At 37.8% G+C, this 27,706-nt stretch overlaps 1 protein-coding gene and 1 long non-coding RNA gene across 2 annotated transcripts in view; one reads left to right on the top strand and one right to left on the bottom strand.

Moving 5' to 3' along the window:
- Positions 1-27,706, bottom strand: part of TSPAN5 (tetraspanin 5) — a 216,541-nt gene that overhangs the window by 132,601 nt on the left and 56,234 nt on the right. The gene's annotated exons all lie outside the window — the stretch shown is intronic.
- Positions 10,561-27,706, top strand: part of LOC103103649 (uncharacterized) — a 48,630-nt gene continuing 31,484 nt past the window's right edge. Inside the window, exons 1-2 of the long non-coding RNA XR_468472.2 lie at positions 10,561-10,750; positions 13,551-13,729. This is a non-coding gene — a long non-coding RNA (uncharacterized LOC103103649). The remainder of the gene's footprint in view (positions 10,751-13,550; positions 13,730-27,706) is intronic.

Raw genomic sequence — 27,706 nt, 5'->3', positions numbered from 1 at the left:
TTGCCAGAGTTCATTACTAGAAAGCCAGAGGGAAGCAGAGCTGGGCTACTCCCCTGCCCCTCTCCACATGTGCCTAAAAGGTTTGCCATCACTGCTCTAGACCCACAACAAGTTATGTGCTATCAGAAAGCCTAAAATTTCCTCTTCAAAAGGAATGAACATGCACAGAACACCTATGATCTTGTTATTGCTCTAGACAATGAAATACTCTGAATGTGAATTCATTCAATAGAATGACCAACTACTTATTTCAGGTTAAGTGCAGAGAACTAAAGGAAGAACCAATCAGAAGTTTGCCACTGATCTCAGCACAGTGACCATCCATTTTTGGACAGGAGTTAGTTTAAGTCAATGCGGCAGCCCAAGTTACTTAAGACATCACGTCACATTCTTGGTGCATTCTCTAGAAGAGACACAAATGCTTGGCATTTGGGAAAAGAGTTCTGAACATTTTCTGGAAGAAGTGTCTTATTTTCTTTCTTGTCATACTTTAAAAGCCCGACTTTAAACTTCAGAGCAAGATACCAGGCAATATATTGGAAGAGTTCACCAGGTCATTTTTTGTTGTTACTGTTAATTCATCCTCATTTTTTTGGAGCTATTTTGACTTAGAAGGGCTTCAAGAGATAGGGGTAAGATGTATTCTTTTGGGCCCCAGAAGGCAGAAGAGGGATTTCATTAATTGACAGTAATTATTAAATGCCTGTTATGTACCAGGCACTGGGAATACAAAGATTAAAAAAACAGCCCCAGACCTCAAAGAAGCTCCATTCTATAAATGAACAAATACTTCAAACAAAAGATAACTAGTGGGGGATGAGGTAGTTAGGTAAGTAGAGTGGATGGAGTACTAGACTTGGAGACAAGAAGTCCTAGGTTCAGATTTGAACTCATGAAGATGAGTCTTCCTAATTCCAAGCCCAGTACTCTATCCACTGTGCCACCTAGCTACCTCCTGCCCATTAAAATTTAAAGGAGAGGCAGTATAATCATGCCAGGGATTCTTACAATACGGGGATTCCCATTCAGATAAGAGTTGAGGTTGATGGCTTCTGAGTTATCTTTCAATGCAGATATTCTGTGATTTTGAATCTACAGAATAAAAAGGAAAGCAAGAAAAACAAGCAGTCTGCTCTTATCCATTCCGCTTTTTTAAAAAGTCTCCATTGGTCTCCAGGCTTTTACAGAACATAATGAATTGCTAAAATAGAATGGATTAAAGTCAAGAATTTGTGACCAGGACCTCAAATTGTGGTAGCTCCTGGGTCAATCCACTACAATTAGAAGTAATTTCTCATTTTAATCTGCATTAAGATACAGGCTTTATTTTAGTGCTTGAAGGGAAAGATCACTAGCATTTATACTTATATTTAACTGACTTTCACTTAAAGCCTCTGATGGTCACTGGAATCTCCTCCTCCTCCTATTCATCATCATCATAATAATAATAAGGAAAGGTGAGAGATTACCAAAGGAATCAATCACCTATAAAGACCTTTTGGGGTAGATTTGAACATAAATAACATAAAAAGCTTTTTCACAAACTGTGCCTTCTTTAGAGAAATTAACTAGAAAAGTACTTTGCCTACCTCATTCACTTAGCTTTCCACAGTGCTGGCACTAATACTACACAACCCACATATTGTTTGCTAACACTGTTTGACGATAACCAAGAAACTAAACATTTGTGTTGCCTGTAGCCTCAGAACTAAAACAGTAATAAGATTTTTAAAAACATAATGTCAGTCTTCTGAAGAACCAATAATACAAGGTGTTTTATCAGATCAGTTTATAGTTACACCAAATGTTTGAGCAAAACAAACGAAATCTCCACAGAACCACAACAGTGTATCACAGAAATGGCCCCAGAATGGTTTGGTTTCCATGTGTTTTCCAAGGGTAAAGGAAATATTTGTTATTTCAATAGCATATGTACATTGTTATACCTCCTCTATCTTCTCTCCCAGCTCAGTAATGGCAGAAAATCAGATGTTGGGACCCATCTGATCAATTCATTATTAGCTTTCATTATTAGCCTTTCCTCTTCCAATTATACCATTACTAGTAAAGGAAAGACAAGGGAGGGAAGGAGATAAAAATCAAAGGATTCTGTTTCTAATAAAATCATGCTTAACAGAAAAATCAATATGCCACCTCAAAGTCAACTCAACAGATTCCTACAGATCAAGCTAAGTTTTACATGGCACATCATTTGTCCATAGTATTTATTTATTGAATATGTAAATACACCTACAATCCCTGAAGTCTGATAGCTGTAACCTGGCCTTCTTTTTTTCTGACTTTGATGCCTGTCATGAAGAAATACCGAATTTTGGGTTCATCTGGCCAAAATGTGGGTGGATGATACCCATGATCATGCCTAGAAGTTGCCTGTTCTCAGAACTATAACTGTATTTCTACCCTGGTCATAAGGTCACAAGTCAATCCTAGACCACAATATAGTAGTCCCCCCTTATCTGCAGGTGGGGGGAGAGAGTGTTATGTTAATTCTGATGCTTTCATTTGGAGAGGTTTTTTTAGGGTTGTTTTTTGGGAGGGGGGTGAGAGGATAAGAGGTTGAGGAGTGCTGTGCTGTGGGATGGAAGTAGGGAGAAAGTGTCCAGTACTATATTGTAAAGTTAACATAGGTGCTAAAGATAAAGTGAGGGGCAGCTAGATAGATTAGTGGTTAGAGAGACAAGCCTAGAGACAGGAAGTCCTGGGTTCAAATATGACCTCAGATACTTCTTAACTGTGTGACCTTGGACAAGTCATTAACCCCAATTACCTAGCATTTCTTCTCTTCTGCCTTGGGACCAATACACAGTATTGATTTTAAGACAGAAGGTAAGAGTTTAAAAAAATTAAATTGAGTGTTGTCTTTATAGAGTTGGGGACTATCCATGGTTTTAGGCATCCACTGAGGGGGTCTTGGAACACACTCCTAGCAGATAAGGGGGGATAATGCAATGTATATTATATTATTATTATATTGTATTATATTATAATGTCTTAATGTTTTTTATTTTTATTCTCCCAATATATTTAAAAATTGACAAGTATCTGATAGATTTCCTCCAGTTACATTTAGCCAAATGACATTTCTTTAAGACGCAGATCTCATATTGAGTAGAACTGAACGTATTTGAAAATTCAGTCCTGCTACACTGGAATAAAGGGAAATTGGGAGAGAAACATAGACACTGAAAGGTTGATAGAAATTGTTAACAATGTTATAAAGATCCATTTCCATTCCAAACATTAATTTCCAGTGGATTTGGTTGGAGAGGACCTAAGGATAAAGGATGAGAACAAGCTTGGGAACTTCAGTCACTTGAATGAAAAGGGATTTTTCCTAGGACATAGTGTGACTGCACATTTCTTCTTCTTAGGAGTCATCCTTCATATTTCTTCTTTCTTTGCTCTCTGGTTACCAAACCAAATCTAATAGGAGTCAAGCCTATTTTAGCAGGCAAGACCCTGGCTTGGTTATAGTGAATATACTGATTTCTATAGGAATGCTCTTCTTCAATTAGTCTTCTGAGGAGTCATTTTTTTAAAAAATAACTAAATGCCATTATATTATCTTGCTTATTCTTCACTTCCTTATGAGGTGATCTCTCCACAGCAGTAGGTTGGAAAGGGGGATCTTTTGGATTCAGCTTAGATTGTACCATGCTCCTCACTGACTGAACTACATTCTTCTTCCGCCGTGTTCATCATTTTTTTTGCCAGACTAAATTTTTACAGGAAGTCAGTAAGGAAAATTTCCCTGAATTTTGGTTTCTTCTTGCAGAGAGCAAGTCAAATGAGCTGAAGAAGGAAATGGCAAACCACTCTAGTATCTTTGCCAAGAAGACCCCAAATGAGGTTGTGAAAAGTTGAACATGCCCGAAAAATGAATAAACAACCACCAAAGTAATTCTAATTGGTGCCTGTCCCCTAGCATCTTTCAGTATAGGAAAGAGGATCAACAATTCCCCATTAACTCCAATAGAAGTGTTCAAATGCTTGAGCATTTAAGGAGAGGTTTAAGGGGGGGGGGGTCAGGGTGATGGAGGTGGTATGAGAGGCTGAGGAGCAGTGCTGTTATCTACAGAGGCAACATGGTACAATGGAGAGAATGTACCAATTTTAGCATTCTGTAACCTAGTAATAACAAGGCATAGCATGGAACAATGATATCAAATTCAAAAAAGAAACAGGGACCACTAAACTGTACATAAGGATCCCTGCTGCTGTATATCGATTTAGGAAACTACATTTTGTTCAAAATTTCCCAGTTACATTTTAATATGGTTCAGACTGTAGCTCCTCCTCCTCCTCACCAGTGTTTTACACCTCGTGTTAAAAGTCTTCGAGTCAGAGATCTGTGAGCAAATTCCACATTTGTTTTCCTGATTATCTCTATGACTGTGGACAAGTTATGCAATGGGTTTCAGTTTTCTTCTCTGTAAAAGGGGTGAGGGAGGGACCAGACTAGATGGCTTCAGAGTTCTAGCTCTAGATAGATAGCCTCCCATATTGGGAGGGGGTGAAAACCATCAATTCATCCCTTCCTAAGATCCAGGGAATCGCTTGACTCCAGTGAAGAATGATTCTAAGAAATAAGATAGCATGAGGAGGCTGGAGCCAGAATTCAGGGGTCCTTGAAAACCAAGCAGAATACTCTGGACCTGACAAAGTGGGCAGCAGGGAGCAATTGCAGATTCTTAAGTAAGCTAAGAGTATAAATAAAGAGGTCCTTTAGGAGGATTCATCTGAGAGCTCCACTTAGTAATAATAGCAGTTCATATTTATATACTGCCTTAGGATTCACAAGATGCTTTCCTCTAAGTAGCCCTTTAATACAATCATTATTAGTCTATTCTACAAATAAAGAAAATTAGTCCTGACGAGGCCAAAAACATACACAGATCATAGCAAAGTCAATACTCAACCACCACTAATCATAGAATTAAGAGGTGGAAGGACTTTATGAGTTGACCTAGTTCAAACCCCTTATTTTACAGAAGAGAATACTGAGGTCTAGAAGTTAAATGATTAGCCACTGGGATAGAGGAAAGAGGAGGAAACTACAGTAGGAATGAAGGAATGGGGGGAAGAGTGATTAGCAAGGGCAACAACCCCATGCTATATTAATTTTTGTTGTTGTTCAGTTGTATCTGACTCTTTGTGTCTCCATGGACATTGCAAAGCACTACAGGCCCTTGTCTCCTCCACTGTCTCTCAAAGACTGTCCAAGGTCATGTTCATTGCTTTCATGACACCATATCTCCATCTCATTCTCTACTGTCTGCTTTTCCTTCTTCCTTCAGTATTTCCCAAGGGCTTTTCCAGTGAATCCTGTCTTCTCATTATATGGTCAAAGTATTTAAACTTCAGCTTTAATATTTGACCTTTCAGTGAATAGTTTGAAATTATTTCCTTAAATATTGATTGATTTGATCTCTATATTGTCCAAGGGACTCCCAAAGGTCTTTTTCAGCATCACAACTTGAAAGTGTGGATTCTGTGGGGCTAAATTGTCCTTTAAGTCCTAAGTTTCACAGTCATACATTTTTACTGGAAAAACCATGGGATTTTAAGGTTTCAAGGGCTTTACATGTTATCTCATTTGATCTTCACCATAACCAATAAGGTAGGTACTATTCCTATTTGCATTTTTACAGACAAGGAAACAGAGTAAGTGGCTGAGTCTCTTGCCCAGGATTATATAACTAAGTGTCTGATGCAGGATTTGAACCAAGTTCTCCCTAACTTCAAGTTTACTACTCTACCCACTGACCCACCAAGATGTCCATGACATGAGTAGGTCAGAACTATATGCACAGGATATGTACAAGAGTAGGCTATGCCAGTCCCCAGAAGTAACTAAGTGATGGAAACTCTGATCCCTATAGAGGCTGAAGCCTATAGAGTCTGATTCAACATCAGGCACAAGGGGAAATTCTATGTAGAACATAGGAGAAATTTTGAGCCCAGAAGTCTTCGATTTAAAGTCTCATTTTATAACCTTAGGCAAATCTCTTTAGGTCTTGGGGCCTTAATGTCCTTGTCTATAAAATGAAGGAGTTGTACCAGATAAACTGCAAGTCCCTTTCCTGCTCTAAAGCCATTCATTCATTCATCCAATTCTATGACCATCAAAATAGTTCCCAGTTCTACACACTTTGAGAGAACAAAACCCTTTCTTTGCAATCACTCCTTTTATGGTAGTAGTAGAAGTAGCAACATCCCTATTCTAAGGAATAGAAAACTGAGAACAACTTAAATGACAACAACACTGTAAAAATAGACAACTTTGAAAGACTTCAGAACTCTGACCCAACCAGGATTCTAGATGACAGGGAAGTCATGGCCTCAAGGTACAGGATGAGATACTTATTTGTGTGGACAAGGCCATTATAGGATTTTGTTTTGCATATTTATTGCAAGAGTTTTTGTTTTCTTTCTTCCCAAATAGGGAGGGGTAGGGTAGGGAAGAAAACAGATTTTTGTTAATTGAGAAAACAAAAATTCATTTTATAAATGAGCTTCAGAGACACTATTATCACATAACTAGTAATGGGCCTATGATCAGAACCAGAATTTAGGAGTCTCTCATGACTCCAAGGTTCAGTGCTCTTTTTGTACTAATCCCCTATTGGCTGGAAAGGGATGAATCTGACTCATAGTACTCACTGATCCTACCCAGCCTGAAGGATATCCACCTGTACTCTCACAACATGGCTAGTCTATTTTAAATCTCTTAGATCAAGTCTATTACACCATCTTCCCTGGACTATTCTTTGTTAGTAATGTGTTTTAGCATATTCATTCCATGAGTCTCTCCATTGCCTTTTGGTTGACTCTCGGCTTTAATGCTGATAAGACTGACATCCCATGACTCCTATCTATGTAGTATCACTGAAATAGCTGCTGTTTAAAAGGTGAAGCACTGTTCTGAAGGAGGCTGTCATTCCTGAAATGCCACCTAGAATTGAACATAATAATACAGGAGTTTGTTCTGGATACTATACTTCTATAAATGATGTTATTGGGCTGTCAGATCATCTGCAGACCATCTTTGAGGTTGAAGACCATTAAAAGCCTCATTTTTATAACTGAGAGACCACAGTTCAAATCCCAAATGCAGTACTTAATAGTTGTGTGACATTTCAAAGTCATTTACACACCTTAGAACTCAGTTCTCAAGGTCTCTTCTTGATCTAAAGCCTAAGATGGGTACCATCTAGACAGATATCTGCTGTCCTATATCTGTGCAGTTGATATTTTAATTCCCAAAACAAACCTTTACATTTGTCTCTAATAAATTTCATGATAGTTAACCCTCAATTTTAGGCTTAATCAAAAGGTTAGGATGTGGGGGAAGAGGGTAAGGAGGAGTCCAGATACCATCATCCTAAATACTGATAGTTCTCAGGCATATCATGCCATCTGCAAATTTTATAATCATACTATTTGTGTTTTCATTGAAATTACATTAAAATGATGGACAGAACAGTGCCATAGGCATACTCCTAGGGACTTCCACCCAGCTTAATGCCAATTCATTAAGCATGACACCTTGAGTTTTATCATTTAATCAAGTTCACATCTACTATCCTTAAGTTAGCCCAAAACCCACCGGCTTGTCCACAAGAGTCTTATGAGAGATATTGTCAACATCCTTCTGAAATCTAAGTGTAAAAATATATTATAGTCAGTCATAAAAGAAATAATGAAGCAAGGACTATTCTTGATGAAGCAATGCTAAGTTTTTCATGATGAGTCCCACAATAAGACTTCTTGAGTTTCAGGCAGAGTTCTGACATTAGTAGCATAATCACTGATAAGTCATTTACCTCCCTGAGACTAAGATTTTTTTGAAAATCTCTAAAATGGAGGCTTCTGACTCTATTACTTCCCTAAGGATTATTGTAAAGAAATTACCTTGAAAAGTATAAAGGACTCTGTTACATGTTCCAAAAGTCTTAGTGTAATTTTAAGCTTTTAAAGCCTAAGTGAATAAAGTTGCACTCAGATTTCTGGTATACCTCTTCTAAGTGGGAACTTGGTCATATTATTCTCTTTGACGTTCTGAATTTCCTTATTTTCCCTTAATTTCTATCACAATAAAAATCTGAACGTTAAACTCTGGAAAACAGAAAGGAACGCCAAGGCCTCAAAACTTGCTTAACATAAAAGGAGCAAAAGAGAAAGAATTTTCTGGTACATAATCATCTCACAGTTGAGGGCAAAGCATGCCAAAGTTCTTAAGGGGAAATGATGCTAAAAAGAACCTCTAAATTTTTTTCAAAGAGATTTCTTAAAATATTTTTTAAAAATCAATTTTAATTTAAATTATTTTGATATTAATGTTTTTAAAGTCTCAATGTAAAATGTCCGTGTAATATAAACAAAAAAATGGATCATATATCATCACTAATGGTTAAAAATATCCATGGGGCAAAATGCTTGTTTAGAAATCACAAAGTATTTTCCCAGAGAAACTATGTTACGAAGTCTGGCTGGATTCCTAAGGCAGCCTAGAAAAGCCTCCTTAACCCATACTTTGGTCTCTAAATGATCAATTTCATGATCACAACCAGTCCACAACTTCTCATCTTAGGCAACATTTGCAATACATGTCTTCTCACATTTCTTCTCTACAATGTGCTAGGAATCTTTTGACATGGCATGGATATCAATGGAGTTTAAAGGGTGTCCCAAGAGTCTTTGTGTCATTTTATGCTATTAAAACTTGATAGCTTTGGAACTCTAAAATCCATCCATTCGTTATCCCTTTTACTTGCTATGTAATCCAAAATACAGATGAAAACTATTAATAGCAATACCTTGAATTCTAGGTCCCAGGGGAAAGGCTTCAGTTTAGAAGGAGGAAAGAAGGGATAAATTTAAATTCTTTTCCTTGTATTAAGAGGGTTGGCAAAATTTGGAAACAGGACACTAATTTGTCAGCTAACCTTTGAAATCCTCTCTTCTAATCAAAATTTACATTTCTTCTATGCAGAAAAACTCAGTTCGGTACTATAAAGAAAGCTAAAAGCCAAAGGATGCTAATGCATGACGAGGCTGTAGTCTCAGCGGATTAAAAGCTAGAAGGGATCTACCTTCTAAACCCCAATCCTTATTTTTACAGATGAAGAAAATTGGTCCAGAACAGTGATCGTATACGTAGGGGCATTAGCCTAGATTTAAATATTTTAAATATAACTTCTATGATTCCAAATCCAATTCATCTCTCAGTACTCCTAAAAGGTCTAGCCTGTGCCTCATCTTTGGAATGTACTCCATCTTCACTTTTCTCTTACAAATCTAGTTTCTCTCCAGTATCAGCTTGAGTACCCTCTCTTCCATGAAACATTTTCTAATCCCCCAACTAGTTTCATTCCCCCATTTGGAATTACCCTCTACTTAGATAGTATATATTTTATGAAAGACCTCATTTTATGTTAACAAAGCACATACAAATTCAGGTACATGTGATTGACAATTGCAAAAAATACATAAAATAAAAATGTTAAATTACATGCTAAATCTGCACCGTTTTCCCAGGTGACATAAAGTCACACAGATGTTGGCCCAATCTTCCTTTGAAAAGCATTAGTGTGAGTCATTACATTGTTTCACACCAAACATTAGCTCCCATATCAGTCTTTGTCCCATCAAGTCTGTTTGGAGTTCTCATTTGTAACAAGTCTTGGCTGCATTGTTTCATTAAGGCTATTTAGGCTCCAAAGATCATGAGTAGTGATGCTGGTAGCTCTGATAAGCCCAAAAAAAGTTCTAAAGTATCTAGGAGTGTTTACGTAAGAAATAATAAATAATGGTGTTTGCTATTATGCACAACTTACTCAAAGGGTCTTGGGCAGTATTGTTTGAATAAACCAAGGTCCTACTTTGTTTTTTTAATATTTGTACACATTGTCCCCACATGGAGTGTAAGCTTCTTGAGGGCAGAGATTATTTCCAAACAGTACAAATAAATAAAGATTTCTAAGCCAGGCACTAGGGATACAGAAAAATGTTCAAATAAGACTTGTCCTCAAGGAACTTTGATTGACATTTGTGCAATTTTAAAAGTTGATGATTATTAACCCACATATATATTTAACTGGTAGAGGCTTGATCTCCTTAAGAACCACTGTTTCCCCAGTTTCTTCCCTTCTTTCATTTCTGAGAGCACATATTCTTTGAAGGCTCCAGACTGTGTCATAAGGGTTCTCTTGGCAAAAGCCAGTGTGATCCTAAGATGTGATCATGAAGGAGAGCAAAGCTATATCAAGGATGAACCATTAAAAGTCCTTCATGCACTGTTTTAAATAAAGTAGCCAATTCTTTCCAATAGACATCTGACAGTAAGTAATCTTTTGACCACCTCTTTAAGACTAGTTAACTGGCAAAGTAATCTATTTTTTCTATTTTCTCAACTTGAGAAATCAATACCTACACTCTTTCCACCAGTTAATTCTTCTGTGCCTCCAAGGTCAGATTTCTGAAACTCAAAGAGTTCTCCTGGTCAAGGAACTTGCTATTTGAAAATCTTGGCAGTTGAGGCAGCTAGTTAGGTGGCTCAGAGGATAGATAGCCAGATCTGGAGAAGGGAGGTCCTGGGTTTAAATCTGACCTCAGACACATCCTAGCTGTGTGACCCTAGGGAAGTCACTTAACCTGAGTTGCCTTCTTTTCTACCTTGGAACTTGTGAAGATTGGATTAGACTCTCCCCAGATTGTAACAATGAAGGTACTTAGCTCTTCCTTGATTGTGAAGATAAAATTGTAACCCCCTATCTATTTTTAGATTTTAATCCCCAAGTGTAAACACAGTACTTAAAGTTGAGTATGGAGATCTGCCCATTTTGGATTTTAACCACAAAAAGATGTGAACACCCATTTCAGACATTGAGTGGGAGGTCTGTGGGGGAGTCCTGGAGGGGAGCATTGGCTGTGATTGGTAGACATAAAATTTAGGGGAAGTGACAAGAATAAAGGGTCTTTAAAAGTGGAAACAGACACACAGGAGAGAGTTGGATTTTGAGTGAAGACAGAGTTGAAGGGAGTCACTTGAAGTTGAGGATAAGAGAATCTGTTGATTGAACTGACAATGTGGTGAGTGTAAAGGTTGACTTCCTTCTTTGCCCTTTTTGGAGGTGTGAGCCTCTGGGAAAGGCTCATGGTGTTGAGACTTGTTTCTCTCTCTCTCTCTCCCCCTCTCCCTCTCTCTCTCTCTCTCTGTCTGTCTGTCTGTCTGTCTGTCTGTCTCTCTCTCTCTCTCTCTCTCTCTCTCTCTCTCTCTCTCTCTGTCTCCTTCTCCCTCTCTCTCTCCCTTAATATCTTACCTCTATTGTAAAATAAAGTAGCATAAATTCCATTTTACTTTAGTAATTCATTTTTGGATTGGATCAGATTGGAAAATAAAATCCCTGTTGACCAATTAAATATTCAGTCCAACTATAAATTTAACAGAACCAATATTCAATATTTATCCTAAGAGAGAAGGCAAGAGTTTAGGGAAGACAAGGGTTGGGAAGGGAAGGGAAGGGAAATCTGAGTATTGTGTGAGCATGTGTGACTAAAATGTGTCATCTGTGCTGGTGAATGGAAAAGAAAGATGCCAGTATCTCTGGCAGTACCACAGCATCCTACAACAATGGCTTTTGTCTTGCACAATTTATGAAGATAGTTTATGTGGATACACAACCAAGAACAAAACAAATACTACACAGAAAAAATATATCTTTCTTTGTTTTTAAAAGCCAGAGTCTCTCTATCTTGCCCAGGAAACTAAGGCAGAGAAATAAATGATGGCACAGAAGATGAGTGGCAAAGTTATCACTGCAATTTAGATCTTCTAGAACTCTTAAATCCAATATTATTCAAGGGTCCTCTTTCCATTCCTTAATCTCTAAGTCATTCGGGAGATTATCTTAAAAGAAATGTGGCCGTGGCTCAAATTCTCACCTGGGCTACTTATCTTTGGTAAAAGTCACCATCTGGATCTCAGTTTCTTCATCTGTAAAATGCTGGGCTAAATGGCCCATGAGATCCTTTGCAAGCCTAACTCCCTTGATTCCTTGCCAGGATAGAATATTTCCTTTCTATCCTCAAAAATGAATGTTCTGCTACACTGAATAGAAACTAACATCCCATCATCCAAACAACTGAACTACTCTTATTGCACCTCTGACAGTAACAGTCAAGAACTGAGTATGGGCTGATCATGAATCAGTAATAAGTACAATTATAAAAATGGCTTATGTAATACAGGGATATATTAATAGGAATATGATATGCAAGCATGATGAAGGAATCCTTCAACTCTAATTTTGGCAGCAAGTAAGGATCTTATTTGGAATAAAATGTCTGATATGGGGCTCCCTCTCCTGAAAAAGGATAGATGAGTTGAAATAAGTCCAAGATAGAATTATTAAAATAACTTGAATTCATAGAGTGCCTTTCTGCCTAAATGTGCAGGGTACCCTCCCATCTATCCTCTAGTTTATCCTTAAAACTTCACCACAAGGTGCTTCTTGTTGTTCTTCAAAAAATGATGTTGTGTCTCTCTCCTATCTCCATGCCCTTGAACTATCCACCCTCCATTTATGGAACACACTCCCTTCCATACTCCCACTTCTCAGAATAAATACCTAATTTCCTTCAAAGCTCATCAACTAAATGCCTTTCCTGCTCCTCTGAACTGCTAGTGACTACCTTATAGACACTTGGATGTTAGTTTATATATAACTGATGTTTTTGTTCAGTAGTGTCTGACTCTTGCGGACTCCATTTAGGTTTTTCTTGACAAAGATACCAGATTAATTTGCCATTTCCTTCTCCAACTCATTTTTACAGATGAGGAACTGAGGCAAAAAGGGATTAAGTGACTTCCCCAGAGTCACATAGCTAGGAAATATTTGAGGCCAGGTTTGAACTAAAGAAGATGAGCCTCCCTAGTGTTCTATTTACCCTGCAACCTAGCTGCCTGTATGTACACATGATCTTCTTTAAAACAGAGTCAAGTCTTTGAGAGCTGGGACTAGTTCATTTTTTGTATCCCTCCTACCTGGAATATAAGAGGTACTTATGCCTGCCCATGGCTGGAGAAAGAGAAGCATGATTATCTTCTCCTCTGAAAGATATATGAAGGTCTTAGCATAAACCTAAAAATGGCAAAATAAGTGAAGAATGCAACAATGGAAGTTCTATTTCCTGGTTTCTGAGGGAATCTTTTGGCCATTCTACCAAGCAAATGGTCTCTTGAAACTTTTTTCTACCCTGTGATGTAACAAGGCCTTTCGTTACATCACATGGGCATTTCTACACTCTGTTCTGAAAACAAGAAAAGTCAAGAAAACCCAGTCATTATAGGATTTTCCCCCCTTGGAGAAAAGTTAAGACCTCAAATCCCAAAGCCCAGATAGACATAGAATTGCTTGCAATGTTTTTTCCAAAACACAAAGCAAGTTTAACAGTTTCAGAAAGGTCTTTTGACAAGATTGTTAGCGTGTTGTTTAAAAGAAAGCTTCTCATCCATCTTTTCACAGCTAGCTTCAGGCAGAAACTGAGTCAGTGCAATCAAAAATGGGACGTGCCAAATACTAAGAGACAGCTTGGATAAAGTGCCAAAAAATGGGCTGCCAACTAATTCATCGACAAAATGTTATATAACTTCTACAGTGGCCACTAGAAGTTCTCCAAAGAAGACTGGATGACCACATGTTAGGTATGTTGTAGAATGGATCCTTTTTCAGAAACAGGATAGTCTAGAAGGTTCTATGAATAAAATTGTGGAATACTGACTTTTTGAATCAGTCTGGCCTCACCATCACCTCTTCCAATCCCCTGCTCCCCTCATATATCCAGAGGACAGGCTTTATGGAATTATTTTGTACTTATTGCATCTATATTTTATGTTTCTTTATATCTCTGCATATTCCTTCCTCCTATAGAATGTTAATGCCTTGGAAAGAGAAATTATTTTGTCTTTTTTCTTTGTGTTCCCAGTGCTTGGCACATAGTAAGCATTAATAAATGTTTGTGGGTTGATTTCTTTAAGTCAAATTCCTTTTTCCCAAAGGAAAAACCTAAAACCACTTTCTGTATTTTTTTTAAATTTTTGCTAATTGGTTGGGGGGGGAGAGGGAGGGGGAGGAGGGAGAGGCAGACTTTTTTTTTTTACTATTTTTGAGGGGAAAGGCAAGTCCACAACCTCAAGAGTGGCAAAGCTGATCTAGTGGGATAATTTATAGAATTAAGAGCTGAATATCTAACTATTAAAAGACAGTCCAGAAAAAGCATTGGATTTGGAGTCAAAGACCATGGGTTCAAATCTCACTTGAGCCACTTTTATTACATGGTCAAACTTGGAAACATAATTTAAACTCTTTGGGTCTCAGTTTCCTCATCTTAAAATAAAGGAGTGACACAAGACTTGGTTTCAAATCCTACTTCAGACATTTACTATTTGTGTGATTCTGACAAATCAATTAACTTCCTTGGGCCTTAGTATCCTCAATTGTAAAATTATAGAGTTGGTGGGAGCAATTAGGTAACTCAGTGGATAGAGAGCCAGACCTAGAGATGGGAGATTCAGGGTTCTAATCTGACTGCATATACTTCTAGATGTGTGATCCTAGTAAATCACTCAATCCTGATTGCCTAGCCCTTACCACTCTTCTGCCTCAGAATCAATAGCATCAATTCTTTTTTTTTAATTTATTCATCTAAGCTTTTATTTTACAAATACATTTCAGATTTCGTTTTTTAGTTTTCTAAATAGTTCTCCATGGTTACATGATTCATGTTGTGTCTCTCCCTTCTTCCCTCCCTACTCCCAGAGCTCACAAGCAATTCCACTGGGTTCTACATGTATTATCACTCAGATCTTTTTTTTTTAATTTTGTAGTATTTTATTTGATCATTTCCATGCATTATTCATTAAAGACAAAGATCATTTTCTTTTCCTCCCCCCCACCCCCCATAGCCGATGCGTGATTCCACTGGGTATCACATGTGTTCTTGATTTGAACCCATTGCCATTTTATTAATATTTGCACTAGAGTGTTCGTTTAGAGTCTTTCCGCTGTCATGTCCCCTCAACCGCTGTAGTCAGGCAGTTGCTTTTCCTCCGTGTTTCTACTCCAACAGTTTGTCCTCTGCTTATGGACAGTGTTTCTTCTCCTAGATCCCTGCAGATTGTTCAGGGACATTACACCGCCACTAATGGAGAAGTCCATTACGTTTGATTATACCACAGTGTGTTTGTCTCTGTGTACAATGTTCTCCTGGTTCTGCTCCTCTCGCTCTGCATCACTTCCTGGAGGTCGTTCCAGTCTCCATGGAATTCCTCCACTTTATTATTCCTTTTTGCACAATAATATTCCATCACCAATATATACCACAATTTGTTCAGCCATTCCCCAATTGATGGACATTCCCTCGTTTTCCAATTTTTGGCTACCACAAAGAGCGCAGCTATGAATATTTTTGTACAAGTCTTTTTGTACATTATCTCTTTGGGGTACAAACCCAGCAGTGCTATGGCTGGACCAAAGGGTAGACATTCTTTTATCGCCCTTTGTGCATAGTTCCAAATTGCCCTCCAGAATGGTTGGATCAGTTCACAACTCCACCAGCAATGAATTAATGTCCCTACTTTGCCACATCCCCTCCAGCATTCATTACTTTCCATAGCTGTCATGTTAGCCAATCTGCTAGGTGTGAGGTGATACCTCAGAGTTGTTCTGATTTGCATCTCTCTGATTATAAGAGATTTAGAACACTTCTTCATGTGCTTATTAATAGTTTTGATTTCTTTGGCTGCCTATCCATGTCCCTTGCCCATGCATCAATTGGAGAATGGCTTGATTTTTTGTACAATTGGTTTAGCTCTTTATAAATTTGAGTAATTAGACCTTTGTCAGGGGATTTTGTTATGAAGATTTTTTCCCAATTTGTTGCTTCCTTTCTAATTTTGGTTGCATTGGTTTTGTTTGCACAAAACCTTTTTAATTTGATGTGATCAAAATTATTGATTTTACATTTTGTGATTTTTTTTCCTAGCTCTTGCTTGGTTTTAAAGTCTTTCCTTTCCCAAAGATCTGGCATGTATACTATTCTGTGTTCACCTAATTTACTTATGGTTTCCTTCCTTATGTTTAAGTCATTCACCCATTTTGAATTTATCTTGGTGTAGGGTGTGAGGTGTTGATCAATTCCTAATCTCTCCCATACTGTCTTCCAATTTTCCCAGCAGTTTTTATCGAATAGTGGATTTTTGTCCCAAAACCTGGGATCTTTGGATTTATCGTATACTGTCTTGCTGAGGTCACTTGCCCCCAGTCTATTCCACTGATCCTCCTTTCTGTCTCTTAGCCAGTACCAAATTGTTTTGATGACTGCTGTTTTGTAATGTAGTTTGAGGTCTGGGACTGCAAGGCCCCCCTCATTTGTGTTTTTTTTTTCATTATTTCCCTGGATATCCTTGAACTTTTGTTATTCGAAATGAACTTTGTTATGGTTTTTTCTAAATCAGTAAAGAAATTTTTTGGGAGTTCCATAGGTATGGCACTAAATAAATAAATAAGTTTGGGTAGGATGGTCATTTTTATTATATTGGCTCATCCTATCCATGAGCAGTTAATGTTTTTCCAATTGCTCAAGTCTAGTTTTAGTTGTGTGGAGAGTGTTTTGTAGTTGTGTTCATATAGTTCCTGTGTTTGTCTCGGGAGATAGATTCCTAGGTATTTTATTTTGTCTAAGGTGATTTTGAATGGGATTTCTCTTTCTAGTTTTTGCTACTGAGCTGTGTTGGAGATATATAGAAAAGCTGATGACTTGTGTGGGTTTATTTTATATCCTGCAACTTTGCTAAAGTTGGTGATTATTTCAATTAGCTTTTTGGTTGAATCTCTAGGATTCTTTAAGTAGACCACCATGTCATCTGCAAAGAGTGATAACTTGGTCTCCTCCTTGCCTATTTTGATGCCTTCAATTTCTTTTTCTTCTCTAATTGCTACTGCTAGTGTTTCTAGTACAATGTCAAATGATAGAGGTGATAATGAGCATCCTTGTTTTACTCCTGATCTTATTGGGAATGCATCTAGTTTATCCCCATTGCAGATGATATTAGCTGATGGTTTTAGATATATACTGTTTATTATTTTTAGGAACAACCCTTCTATTCCTATGCTTTCTAGTGTTTTTAATAGGAATGGGTGTTGTATTTTATTTTCTGCGTCTATTGAGATAATCATGTGGTTCTTGTTGGTTTGCTTGTTGATGTGGTCAATTATGTGGATGGTTTTCCTAATATTGAACCAGCCCTGCATCCCTGGTATAAATCCTACTTGATCATGGTGGATGACCCTTCTGATCACTTGCTGGAGTCTTTTTGCTAGTATCCTATTTAAGATTTTTGCATCTATATTCATTAGGGAGATTGGTCTATAGTTTTCTTTCTCTGTTTTTGACTTGCCCGGTTTTGGAATCAGTACCATGTTTGTGTCATAAAAGGAGTTTGGTAGAACTCCCTCTTTGCTTATTATGTCAAATAATTTGTATAGTATTGGGATTAACTGTTCTCTGAATGTTTGATAGAATTCACTGGTGAATCCATCAGGCCCTGGGGAGTTTTTCTTAAGAAGTTCTTTGATGGCTTGTTGGATTTCATTTTCTGATATGGGATTATTTAAGAAATCTATTTCTTCTTCTGTTAGTCTAGGCAGTTTGTATTTTTGTATATATTCATCCATATCACCTAAGTTGGTGTATTTATTGCCATATAATTGGGCAAAGTAATTCCTAATGATTGCCTTAATTTCCTCTTCATCAGAGGTGCTGTCCCCCTTTTCATCTTTGATGCTGTTAATTTGCTTTTCTTCCTTCCTTTTTTTAATTAGATTGACCAGTACTTTGTCTATTTTGTTTGTTTTTTCAAAGTACCAGCTTCTTGTCTTATTTATTAAATCAATAGTTCTATCACTTTCGATTTTATTAATTTCTCCCTTAATTTTTAGGATTTCTAGTTTGGTTTTCTGCTGGGGGGTTTTAATTTGATCGCTTTTGAGTTTTTTTATTTGCATTTCCAATTGATTGATCTCTGCTCTCCCTAGTTTGTTGATATATGCACTCAGGGATATTAATTTACCTCTGATTACCTCTTTGGCTACATCCCAAAAGGTTTGAAAGGATGTCTTGCCTTTGTCATTTTCCTCAATGAAATTATTAATTGTTTCTATAATTTCTTCTCTAACTAAATGATTTTGGAGTATCATATTGTTTAGTTTTCAATTAGTTTTTGATTTGGTTTTCCATATACCATTACTGATCGTTATTTTCATTGCCTCGTGGTCTGAAAAGGCTGCATTTATTATTCCTGCTTTTCTGCATTTGTGTGCCATGTTTCTGTGACCTAATGTATGGTCAATCTTTGTGAATGTGCCATGTGGTGCTGAGAAGAAGGTGTATTCCTTTTTATCCTTATTTATTTTTCTCTATATGTCTATTAATTCTAATTTTTCTAAGATTTCATTCACTTCTTTTACCTCTTTCTTATTTATTTTTTTATTTGATTTAACTAAATTTGATAATGGTTGGTTCAAGTCTCCCACTAATATGGTTTTACTGTCTATTTCTTCCTTCAATTCTCCTAGTTTCTCCATTAGAAATTTGGGTGCTATATTATTTGGTGCATACATGTTGATTAGTGATATTTCCTCATCTAAAGTCCCTTTTAACAAAATATAATTACCTTCCCTAACCCTTTTGATCAGGTCTATTTTTGCTTTGGCTTTATCAGATATCATGATTGCCACTCCTGCCTTCTTTCTGTCACTTGAGGCCCAGAAGGTCTTACTCCATCCTTTAATTCAGACCTTGTGGGTGTCTACCGGCCTCATGTGTGTTTCTTGGAGACAACATATGGTAGGGTTTTGCATTCTAATCCATTCTTCTATTCGTCTACGTTTTATGGGTGAGTTCATCCCATTCACGTTCAGCGTTATGACTGTCACTTGTGGACTCCCTGGCATTTTGATATCCTTCCCTAATTCTAACCTTTCTTATTCAGCTCTACCTTTTAGTCCAGTGATTTACTTTAAATCAGTCCCCCTTGTACTTCCCTTTCTACCCCCGTTCCTTCTTATTCCCTCCCTTATTTTCCCCTGTAGTTTTTTTAAAATTTCCCCCCCACCCTCTCCCTCCCTCATACTGCTTCCCTCCCCACCAGTCTGTTTTTTACCCTTCTACTCCCCTATAGGGCGCAAATCTATTCTCTTCCCCAATGGATTGGATTGTTCTTCCCTCTTTGGGTCAGTTTCAAAGTATGTAAGAGTTGAGTATTTCCTATCTCCAACCTCTTTACCCTTCCAGTGTATCAATGTTCTCCCCCCTCCCGCCATGAGCTTCTTTGTGACATATAAATTTACCCCCATTTGTTTCTTTTCCCATTTCTTTTAGTCATAACCTCTTTTCTTTTTTAGCTTTAGTCATGTATATATATATGCATGCATATATCTATATATCTATATATCTATTTATGTCTTGTCCTTTCATCCTATACAGTTTGTCACTGTTCCCTCTGAGTATAGTTCTTCTAGCTGCTTAGGTTATAGCAACAGTTTTTAAGAGTTGCCAATGACCTCTTTTCTTATAGGGATTCATATCATTTTAACTAATTGAGTCTCTTAAAAAATTTTTGTTGTTGTTGTTGTTGTTGTTGTTGTTGGTTTTCCCCTCTTTTTTAATTACCTTTTGATGGTTCTCTTGAGTTCTGTGGTTAGACTTGTTCAGGTCTGGTCTTTTATTTATGAATGCTTGGAACTCTTCTGTTGTGTTAAATGACCATACTTTCCCCTGTAAGAATATAGTCAGTTTCGATGGGTATTTTATTCTTGGCTGTAGGCCTAGTTCCCTTGCTTTCCGGAATATTGTATTCCATGCCTTTCGGTCCTTCAGTGTGGATGCAGACAGATCCTGTGTTATCCTCACCGTGTTTCCATGGTATCTGAATGGCTTCTTCTTGGCAGCTTGTAATACCTGTTCTTTCATCTGATTGTTTTTGAATTTGGCTATAACCTTTCTTGGTGTTGTCAGTTGGGGATTAAATATAGGGGGGTGATCTGTGGATTCTTTCAATCTCCATTTCCCCCTCTTGTTCTAGGATCTCAGGACAGTTTTCCTGGATAATTTCCTCTAGTATTATGTCCAGGCTTTTCTTTTATCGTGGTCTTCTGGTAGTCCAATTATTCTTAAATTGTCTCTTCTTGAACGATTTTCTAAATCGTCTGTTTTGTGAATGAGATGCTTCACATTTTCCTCAATTTTTTCATTCTTTTTGTTTTGTTTTATAGTGTCCTGCTGCCTTGTGAGGTCACTTGATTCTAGTTGTTTTACTCTGGTTCTTAAAGATTGGATTTCATTTGTGGCTTTTTGGTCGTCTTTTTCCTTCTGGTCTGATTTTCTTTGAAGATCATCTTTCATCCTCTTTATCTCGTCTTTCATCTCCTTTGTCTCATCTTTCATCTCCTTTGCCTCATTTTCCAGCTGGTTGATTTTGGCTTTCAGGACACTATTTTCTTGTTTTAGTTCAAGTGCCTCTGTTTCCAGATGACTTATCTTAATTTTTAAGTTCTTTTCCCAATTGTCTTCAGCCTCTCTTAGTTGTGTTCTGAGTTCTTCCACAGCCTGTATCCAATTTGCTGGGATTTCTGGATTATCGTTTGCTGATCTCTCCCCCTCTGTTCCATTTGGTGAGTAGTAGCTGTCTATTGTAGTTTCTTTCTTCCGTTTCTGTTGTTTGTTCAAATTCACCCCTTCTTTCCTCCCCGTATTTGTCTGCGCTCTTGTTCCTCTCGTTTTTTTGTTTTTGGGGGACTTCTATCAGTCTCCCCTCTTGGAGTTTTAACAGAGGATCTCTTGGTGTAATCTCTGGGGGAGGGTTGTTGGGGGTTTGAGCTTTCCTGTCCTCTGGAGGCTTTTGATTGGCTTAAAGTCCAGCAGTCAATGAGGATGGATGGGGAGCCTGGGCTTCCCTGTGTTCTGGAGACTTTTGATGGGATTGAGTTCAGTTTAGTTGGGCTGGGTTTACTCTGAGTTTTAAACTTCCTGGACGGCTGGAGCAGATATGGAGGATCTCTAAAGCTCTGGCCAGGTTGCCAGGTCTATGCTCCTTCTAGGCTGCCATCTTGACTTCGCCTCTAGGTTTCTGTTTTTTCAGAAGACCCTACTCTCTAAGGGGGGAGATGCGTGGCCTCTCTGGGCTCTGAGGGCTCCTAATGGGAATTATCACTCAAATCTTATTTCCACATTATTCATTTTTGTACTAGAGTAATCTTTTAAAACCAAAACCCCAGATCATACAATAATGCCAATTCTAAGAGAGAAGGTAAGGCTTTAAAAAAATGAAGGAGTCAGATGTGATGACTTTAGTAGTCAAGTTCTGAAGGGTCTTATGACCAGTTTTCAAAGCCTGAAAGTAATAAGTAAGAATGAGCACTAGAATTAATGTGACTTGAGCTGCTTTTTTAGTATAAATTTCACTTATATTAATCAGAGTCCTTATGTAGATTCTTTCCCTAGTTCTGCATCAGTTTGTACAAATCATAAAGGATCCATTTTTAATGTCAGTCAACTAGCACTGATTAAGTAATCACTATGTGTCAAATGCTACGCTGAATCCAGGGATACAAAAGCAAAATACAGTCCCTGCTCACCAGACATCTAAAGGCTAGTAACTTCCAAATAGGAAGAGCTGTATGTGGTTCTTTTCTTGTCTTTTCTATTCTTCAATTCTGGCCTTCCATCATAGAATCTGGACTTTGTCTTGGTTCCAAAGTGAGCCATGCCATGAAGTAGCTGTTCCCTTACACCTGACTCCTCAGTTCTCTATTTAACCTACCCACTTTCTCTCACTAGCTCTGAGAACTCAAATCCCACTCCGATTGCTTCTAGAGAGGCCATTTCAACAGACTGCCTTATAGTTCCACTGACCATCTTCATGACTGTCCAGTTCATGGCTCCCTTCCCGAGAGCATCATTTCCCTATGGCATGGGAATATAAGCAGCTAGGTGGCTCAAGTGGATTGAAAGTCAGGCATAGAGATTGGGATCAAATATTGCCTCTGACACTTCCTATCTGAGTGACCCTGGGCAAGTCATTTGACCCCCATTGCCTGGTCCTTATTGCTCTTCTGCCTTAGAACTAATATATACAGTATTGATTCTAAGATGAAAGGTAAGGATTTGAAAATAAAAAAAATTAAGCTCCTGGAAGGCAGGGACTGTCTCCCTTTTGTGTTTATATCTCTAATGCTTTACACATGACAAATGCTTACCATTCATTCATTCCTATAAAACTCACCATGATAGATTCTTTTGTCAATTCCGGTATTAAATATTAGTAGTCATCTTTTTCAAAGGAAGTTAAAATACAAAAACCAATATAAAATAGAGAGAGCAAAACTGACAACTTGAATTGTGTTTCTCAAATTCCTCAAGCAAGTCAATAGCCTTCTAGATTCCCTTCACTTCTGGGTGAATATTTTCAACCCAAAATGCAGACAGACAACATAATGTCTGTTTCTAAATGTTCTCTATCCCTCAAACAACTACAAGTAATACCATCAAGAAAAAAGGTTTGGAGTTAAACACTTTTTCAGTTGGGAAACTTATTTTTCATTGTCTATTCTGACGTAAAACCTCCCCTGACTGGCAGCATGTTTTAAGAAACTTACATAACTAAACTACAATAAGTTACTACAAAAGATGGAAGAAAATGAGATGAATTATTTATAGTCCCCTTTTACTGCCAGAGAAAATAGCTGAATGCTGAAAAATCCTCAAGGCTATTTAAACTCAACTGAGAATTTTCTGTGCTTTGAGTTAATGCTTATTGGCAGTGACTGAGAAAGGGCATGGTGTCATGGGAAAAAGCACTGTTCGGGGCATCAGAAGAGCTGGATTCTAATCCTGACTGTGCTATTTGCCTCACTGACCTCAGTTTCTTTCTCTGTAAGACAAGGAAATTGAACTAACCAGCCATTGCTACTTTAAATGCTAGTGAGTATAAGAGTTGATCAAGGAATAATAAAAGACATTAAGTGCATAAATGTCTCAAAATTAAGGAAATTAAGTACTAGAAAATTCCAAAACATTGATTCCAAAAACATTTATAGAGTGTCTCCCATTGGACCCAACTGGTCATTTTTATTCAATGAAAATAAATCATCATTTTTTAAAGGTTTTTACAAGATAACACTGCTGGCATTAAAACATTCTTCAGGTCATTTCTATTCACCAGTGTTCCCAACAGAGACACGAGAGGAAAATGGAACTGACTGGTAGGACTCCAAATCCAAAGTACTCCTTTTACCTGTGTAATTTGCTCTTGGGAAGGCAAAAGAAAGGAAAGAGCTAACCAGGGGTTCTTAGGATGAAGGAGACATTTAGGACAGAGAAGATGCAGAAGGAAAGGCAGAGATATAACTGGGACAATACATTCCACTTGCCTGCAAGAGAAACAGGAAAGCTTTTCAGAGGCAATGCCTATCCAGGTCTATAGCCACCAGAAGTAAATTATGTGAATGACCAATCTTGGCCACATATTAGAAATACATCTCTCCTTTCTTGCTTGAGATGGAGGACTATCAAGGGTCATCGCTGTAGCCAGAATATTTTTGAAATGTTTGATTATAATGGAATGCTTAAGATAGAGAGGCAGGGGCGGGCAATACAATGTCTTGAAATGACTTTCATGTAAAAATAAAAAGCATCAACAAATTAAAAGTAAATGGAATAAACTATATAAACACCCTGCATCCCTACAGTAATGGAAAATGGGTCACAGAGTGAAACGGTTTTGATAAGGTTTCCCAAAATAACTGTTCTGGAACCTAAGACCTTCCTCCCTCCACAAATTCTTTGGGCCAGAGACAGCCAAGGCTGAAAACTCTAGAAAGCAAGAGTGCCTTGATCTTAGATTTTGATGTCTTTATTTCTCAGGTTAACAATTTGAAATAATACTATAACAAAATGTGGGCTGGGGTGGGAATGATACATGCAGAATGACAAATAAAAAGACTGGTATCCATAAGTATTCAATCTGATGACCAATCAAATAACTACTTCTCAATTGTTCCTTTTAAAAAATGAGCATAAAGGGCCGTTAGGTGGCTCAGTGGATAAAGAATACGGCCTGGAGATAGAAGGTACTGAGTTCAAATCAGGCTTTAGATATTTCCTGCCTGTATGACCCTGGGTCAGTCATTTAACCCCAGTTGTCTAGCCCTTACCACTGTTCAGCCTTGGAACCAATATTTAATATTGATTCTAAGACAAAAGGTGAGATTTTTTTTGTAAAGCTAATCACTTTTGCAGGACACCTCTGAGGGATTTATGAGAAAGAACGCTATCCACATCTAGAGAAAGAACTGTGGGAGTAGAAATGCAAAAGAAAAGCATATGATTTATCACTTGGGGTTTTGGTTCTAAAAGATTCCTCTATTACAAAAATGAATAATATGGAAATGGGTTTTGAGTGATAATACATGCATAACCCAGAGGAATTGCTTGTCAGCTCTGGGAAGAAGGAGGGAAGAAGGGAGAAAGACAACATGAATCATGTAACTATGGGAAAATATTTAAAATAAAATTAAAAACAAAAAAAATGAGATTGTTCATAGTAAAAATCCCCTTCCCCTTAAAGGTTTTCTCAAACAACCTGTCTCCTAGGCCAAGGACAAAATCATTTAAGATGTTAACAAATTGCCCTCTGAAAATTAATATTAAGGAAGGAGTAAAAGAAGGAGACACAAACTTGCCAAGTGTTTGCTGCCATCATGGTGCACATAGACCAAATCAAATTGGGGCAGATGTTCTAACCCTGGGTTAATACTAGCTAACATTTGTACAGTTCTCTAAAGTTTACCCAGTGCTTTAAAAATATTAGCTCATTTTATCTTCACAGCAACTGAGTGGTAGGTGCTGTTTTTAACCTCCATTTTACAGATGAGGAAACTGAGGCAAGCAGCCATTAAATGACTTGCCCAGGATCACAGAATGTCTGAGGCTGGATTCAAATTCAGGATGTCCTGACTCTGAGTCCACTTCTCATCCACTGTGCTCCTTGGTTATCTAGGAATCTCCAGCTTTTATAAAAGCCAAACTACTAGTCACTGAGAGTAAACAAGTACAAACTACAGGTGGTCCCAAGTAAAAAGCAAAGGATTGGGAATGTCAAGGAGAATTTAGAATCCAGTGTTATGGAAGACAGTTAGACCAAAAAAAGAAGTCAGGTACTGAGTGGGATGATCCCATGAGCTTCATTTTACTAGGCACAACTGAGACGCATTTAACACAAAACAGGATTATGTCATTTTCATGGCCATTAGCCCAGCTTCGGACCAGGAAATGCCCAAGACCCAGTCAGCATTCTAGTCACCATCAGTGATCTAGTCCATTTGCATAAGAAATGTCAAGTTCATGTTAGTATACCACAAAAAAGAAAGCATTTCCTTAAAAAGTACTATCTCAAGTAAATGAGAAGTGTAAGTGGAGCAGAGAGTGGAGAGAGAGAGAGATCTTGGCCACCTGGTCATTAGGACACTCACATTTTCAACCACAAAAATGGGTTTTCCTCCTCCTATGCTAGTCTGTCTCCCTTGTGCATGACTCCATTTAACAATGATGATGCCCTAAAAAGAAGGCACTCTCCAGTGGTCTGTGGGGATGGAGAGAAACTCCTTACAGTTTCAGGACCTCCTCTTTGGGATTACCTCCTGTTGGCATGACCCAATCCTAAGCCTTCTCCTTCTCCCTGAGATGTGCTCAGCTCTCCCTTTGCCCATTTCATTCCAAGAATGCTACCTTCATGATCTCACCTAGCAATGACAACACTCTTCCTCTGCCCTCCCAAGGTCGGGAAAGTTCTAAATGCTCCAAAAAGGAAGGATGATAAGCCACATACTGTCCAGTACTCCCAACAGCTGACATTAAACGGCGAGTGAATTCGAAGAATGGTGAACATCTAAAGCCAATAGGATTTGCAAGAACAATGAGGCACATTTTATTGAAATGCTCTGTTTATGCCAATCTTTCCCTTCTTGTCATGCTCCTTAAAGTGAAATGTACTTACAATCCAAAAGCACAAATATGACAAAAGCACTGACAGTAACAGCTATAAATCCATCAAGGACATTGTTTTTAAAAGAAGCAGTCTCAGGCAAGCCAGTGCCACAATCATAATTTCCACCTGTACCCACAGATGAGGGTACATAACCAGGCACATAATGATTACTTTTTTATGTGCCCTACTCTGGCGTTTTTATGGCAAGTAATACCATTGGGAGCTTGAGTCTTTTATTTTTTCTGCATCCCATGGTGCATTGATAAGAACTACAGCTAGCATTCTCATTCATCCCTACCCACTTAACTTGTTTTCAGATATGCATGAGAATTAGTCAAGCCCACATATTTACCACCAGTTCCAAAATTAAATTAAAAGTTCAAAAAGTTTGCTAAAATGCTCTTGAAACTACATGGGAAAAGTTGTTGACTGTCAGAGCTATCCTATAATTTTGAGGGAAAGCTCAATAAGTTCCATTTGACTTTTTTTTTTTAATCTAGGGCAGCAGACAGGAGAACAAGGTCGCTATATTTAGTGTATTTCCAACCCATGAGACAAAGATTTTCTTTCTTTTTCTTTTTTTTAAACCCTTGCCTTCTTAGAACTGAAACAAGTATTAGTTCCAGTGGTACGGGATAGGCAATGGGGGTTAAGTGACTTGCCCAGAGTCACATAGTGAGAAGTATCTGGGGTCACATTTGAACCCAGGACCTTCCTTCTCTAGGCCTGGTTCTGTATCCACTGAGCCACCTAGCTGCCTCAGGAAAAGGATTTTCAGTTGGGTTTTGGTTTTTTTCAATGCAAAAGAACTAAATAGTTCTTTTCTTCATTTTGATTCTTACTGAAAAATGAAAACCCAGTCACTATTCTACAGTCAACATTTTTTGACCTTTTTCCTTTTGCTAAGAAACATCATGTTTTGAGAACAAGGGACAATATGGCAATAAACCAGAGCACTCATAAAAGTAGTACATATTGCTTATTTTCTCCATGTATTAGAGAAAACAGTTACAATAGAACTCTGATCCATCCACAAAGGCAGGTTGAAAATGAGTATCAATTTAACATTGAGTTTACTGGAAGCTTTCACATTTTTCTCTTCTAAATTAAACTTAGTTTTTATTTTTTAGCACTTTTTAGATGTAAACCAGCACAAATAATAGCTTTAACTTTTATTTTCCTCTTCCAAGGATATTGGATGGGGGGGGGGGGTGATTCCTACTACTTATATATTCCATGGTGAGAAGAGGGTCAATAAAATGGCTTTTCAGGTTATGGAGCCTCCACAATGTGTTTGAAGATGGAAAATATTCCATCAGAGGCTTCAAATCAGAAATACCATGGTAAGCTTCTTCCCAGGGCTCAACTGCATTTGAAGTCAGGTGGCCATTTTTAGTGCAACATTTTCTTCCTCTCAGTCTCTCTGTCTCTGTCTCTCCTGCCTTTCCTCTCCCTTTTCTTCTCTCCTTTCCTCCCTCTTCCTCTCCTGAGAATGCTGAAACCAGTCATAATACTAAGTCTACACAAACCTAGAGTCCCCAAATAACCATTTTTTCCAATGAGGGGTTCAGATGGTCA

Source organism: Monodelphis domestica, chromosome 6 (assembly GCF_027887165.1).
Source record: "Monodelphis domestica isolate mMonDom1 chromosome 6, mMonDom1.pri, whole genome shotgun sequence".
Classification (NCBI taxonomy): domain Eukaryota; kingdom Metazoa; phylum Chordata; class Mammalia; order Didelphimorphia; family Didelphidae; genus Monodelphis; species Monodelphis domestica.
Note: the sequence above shows the minus strand (reverse complement) of the source record. Positions and strands in the feature narration are given on the sequence as shown.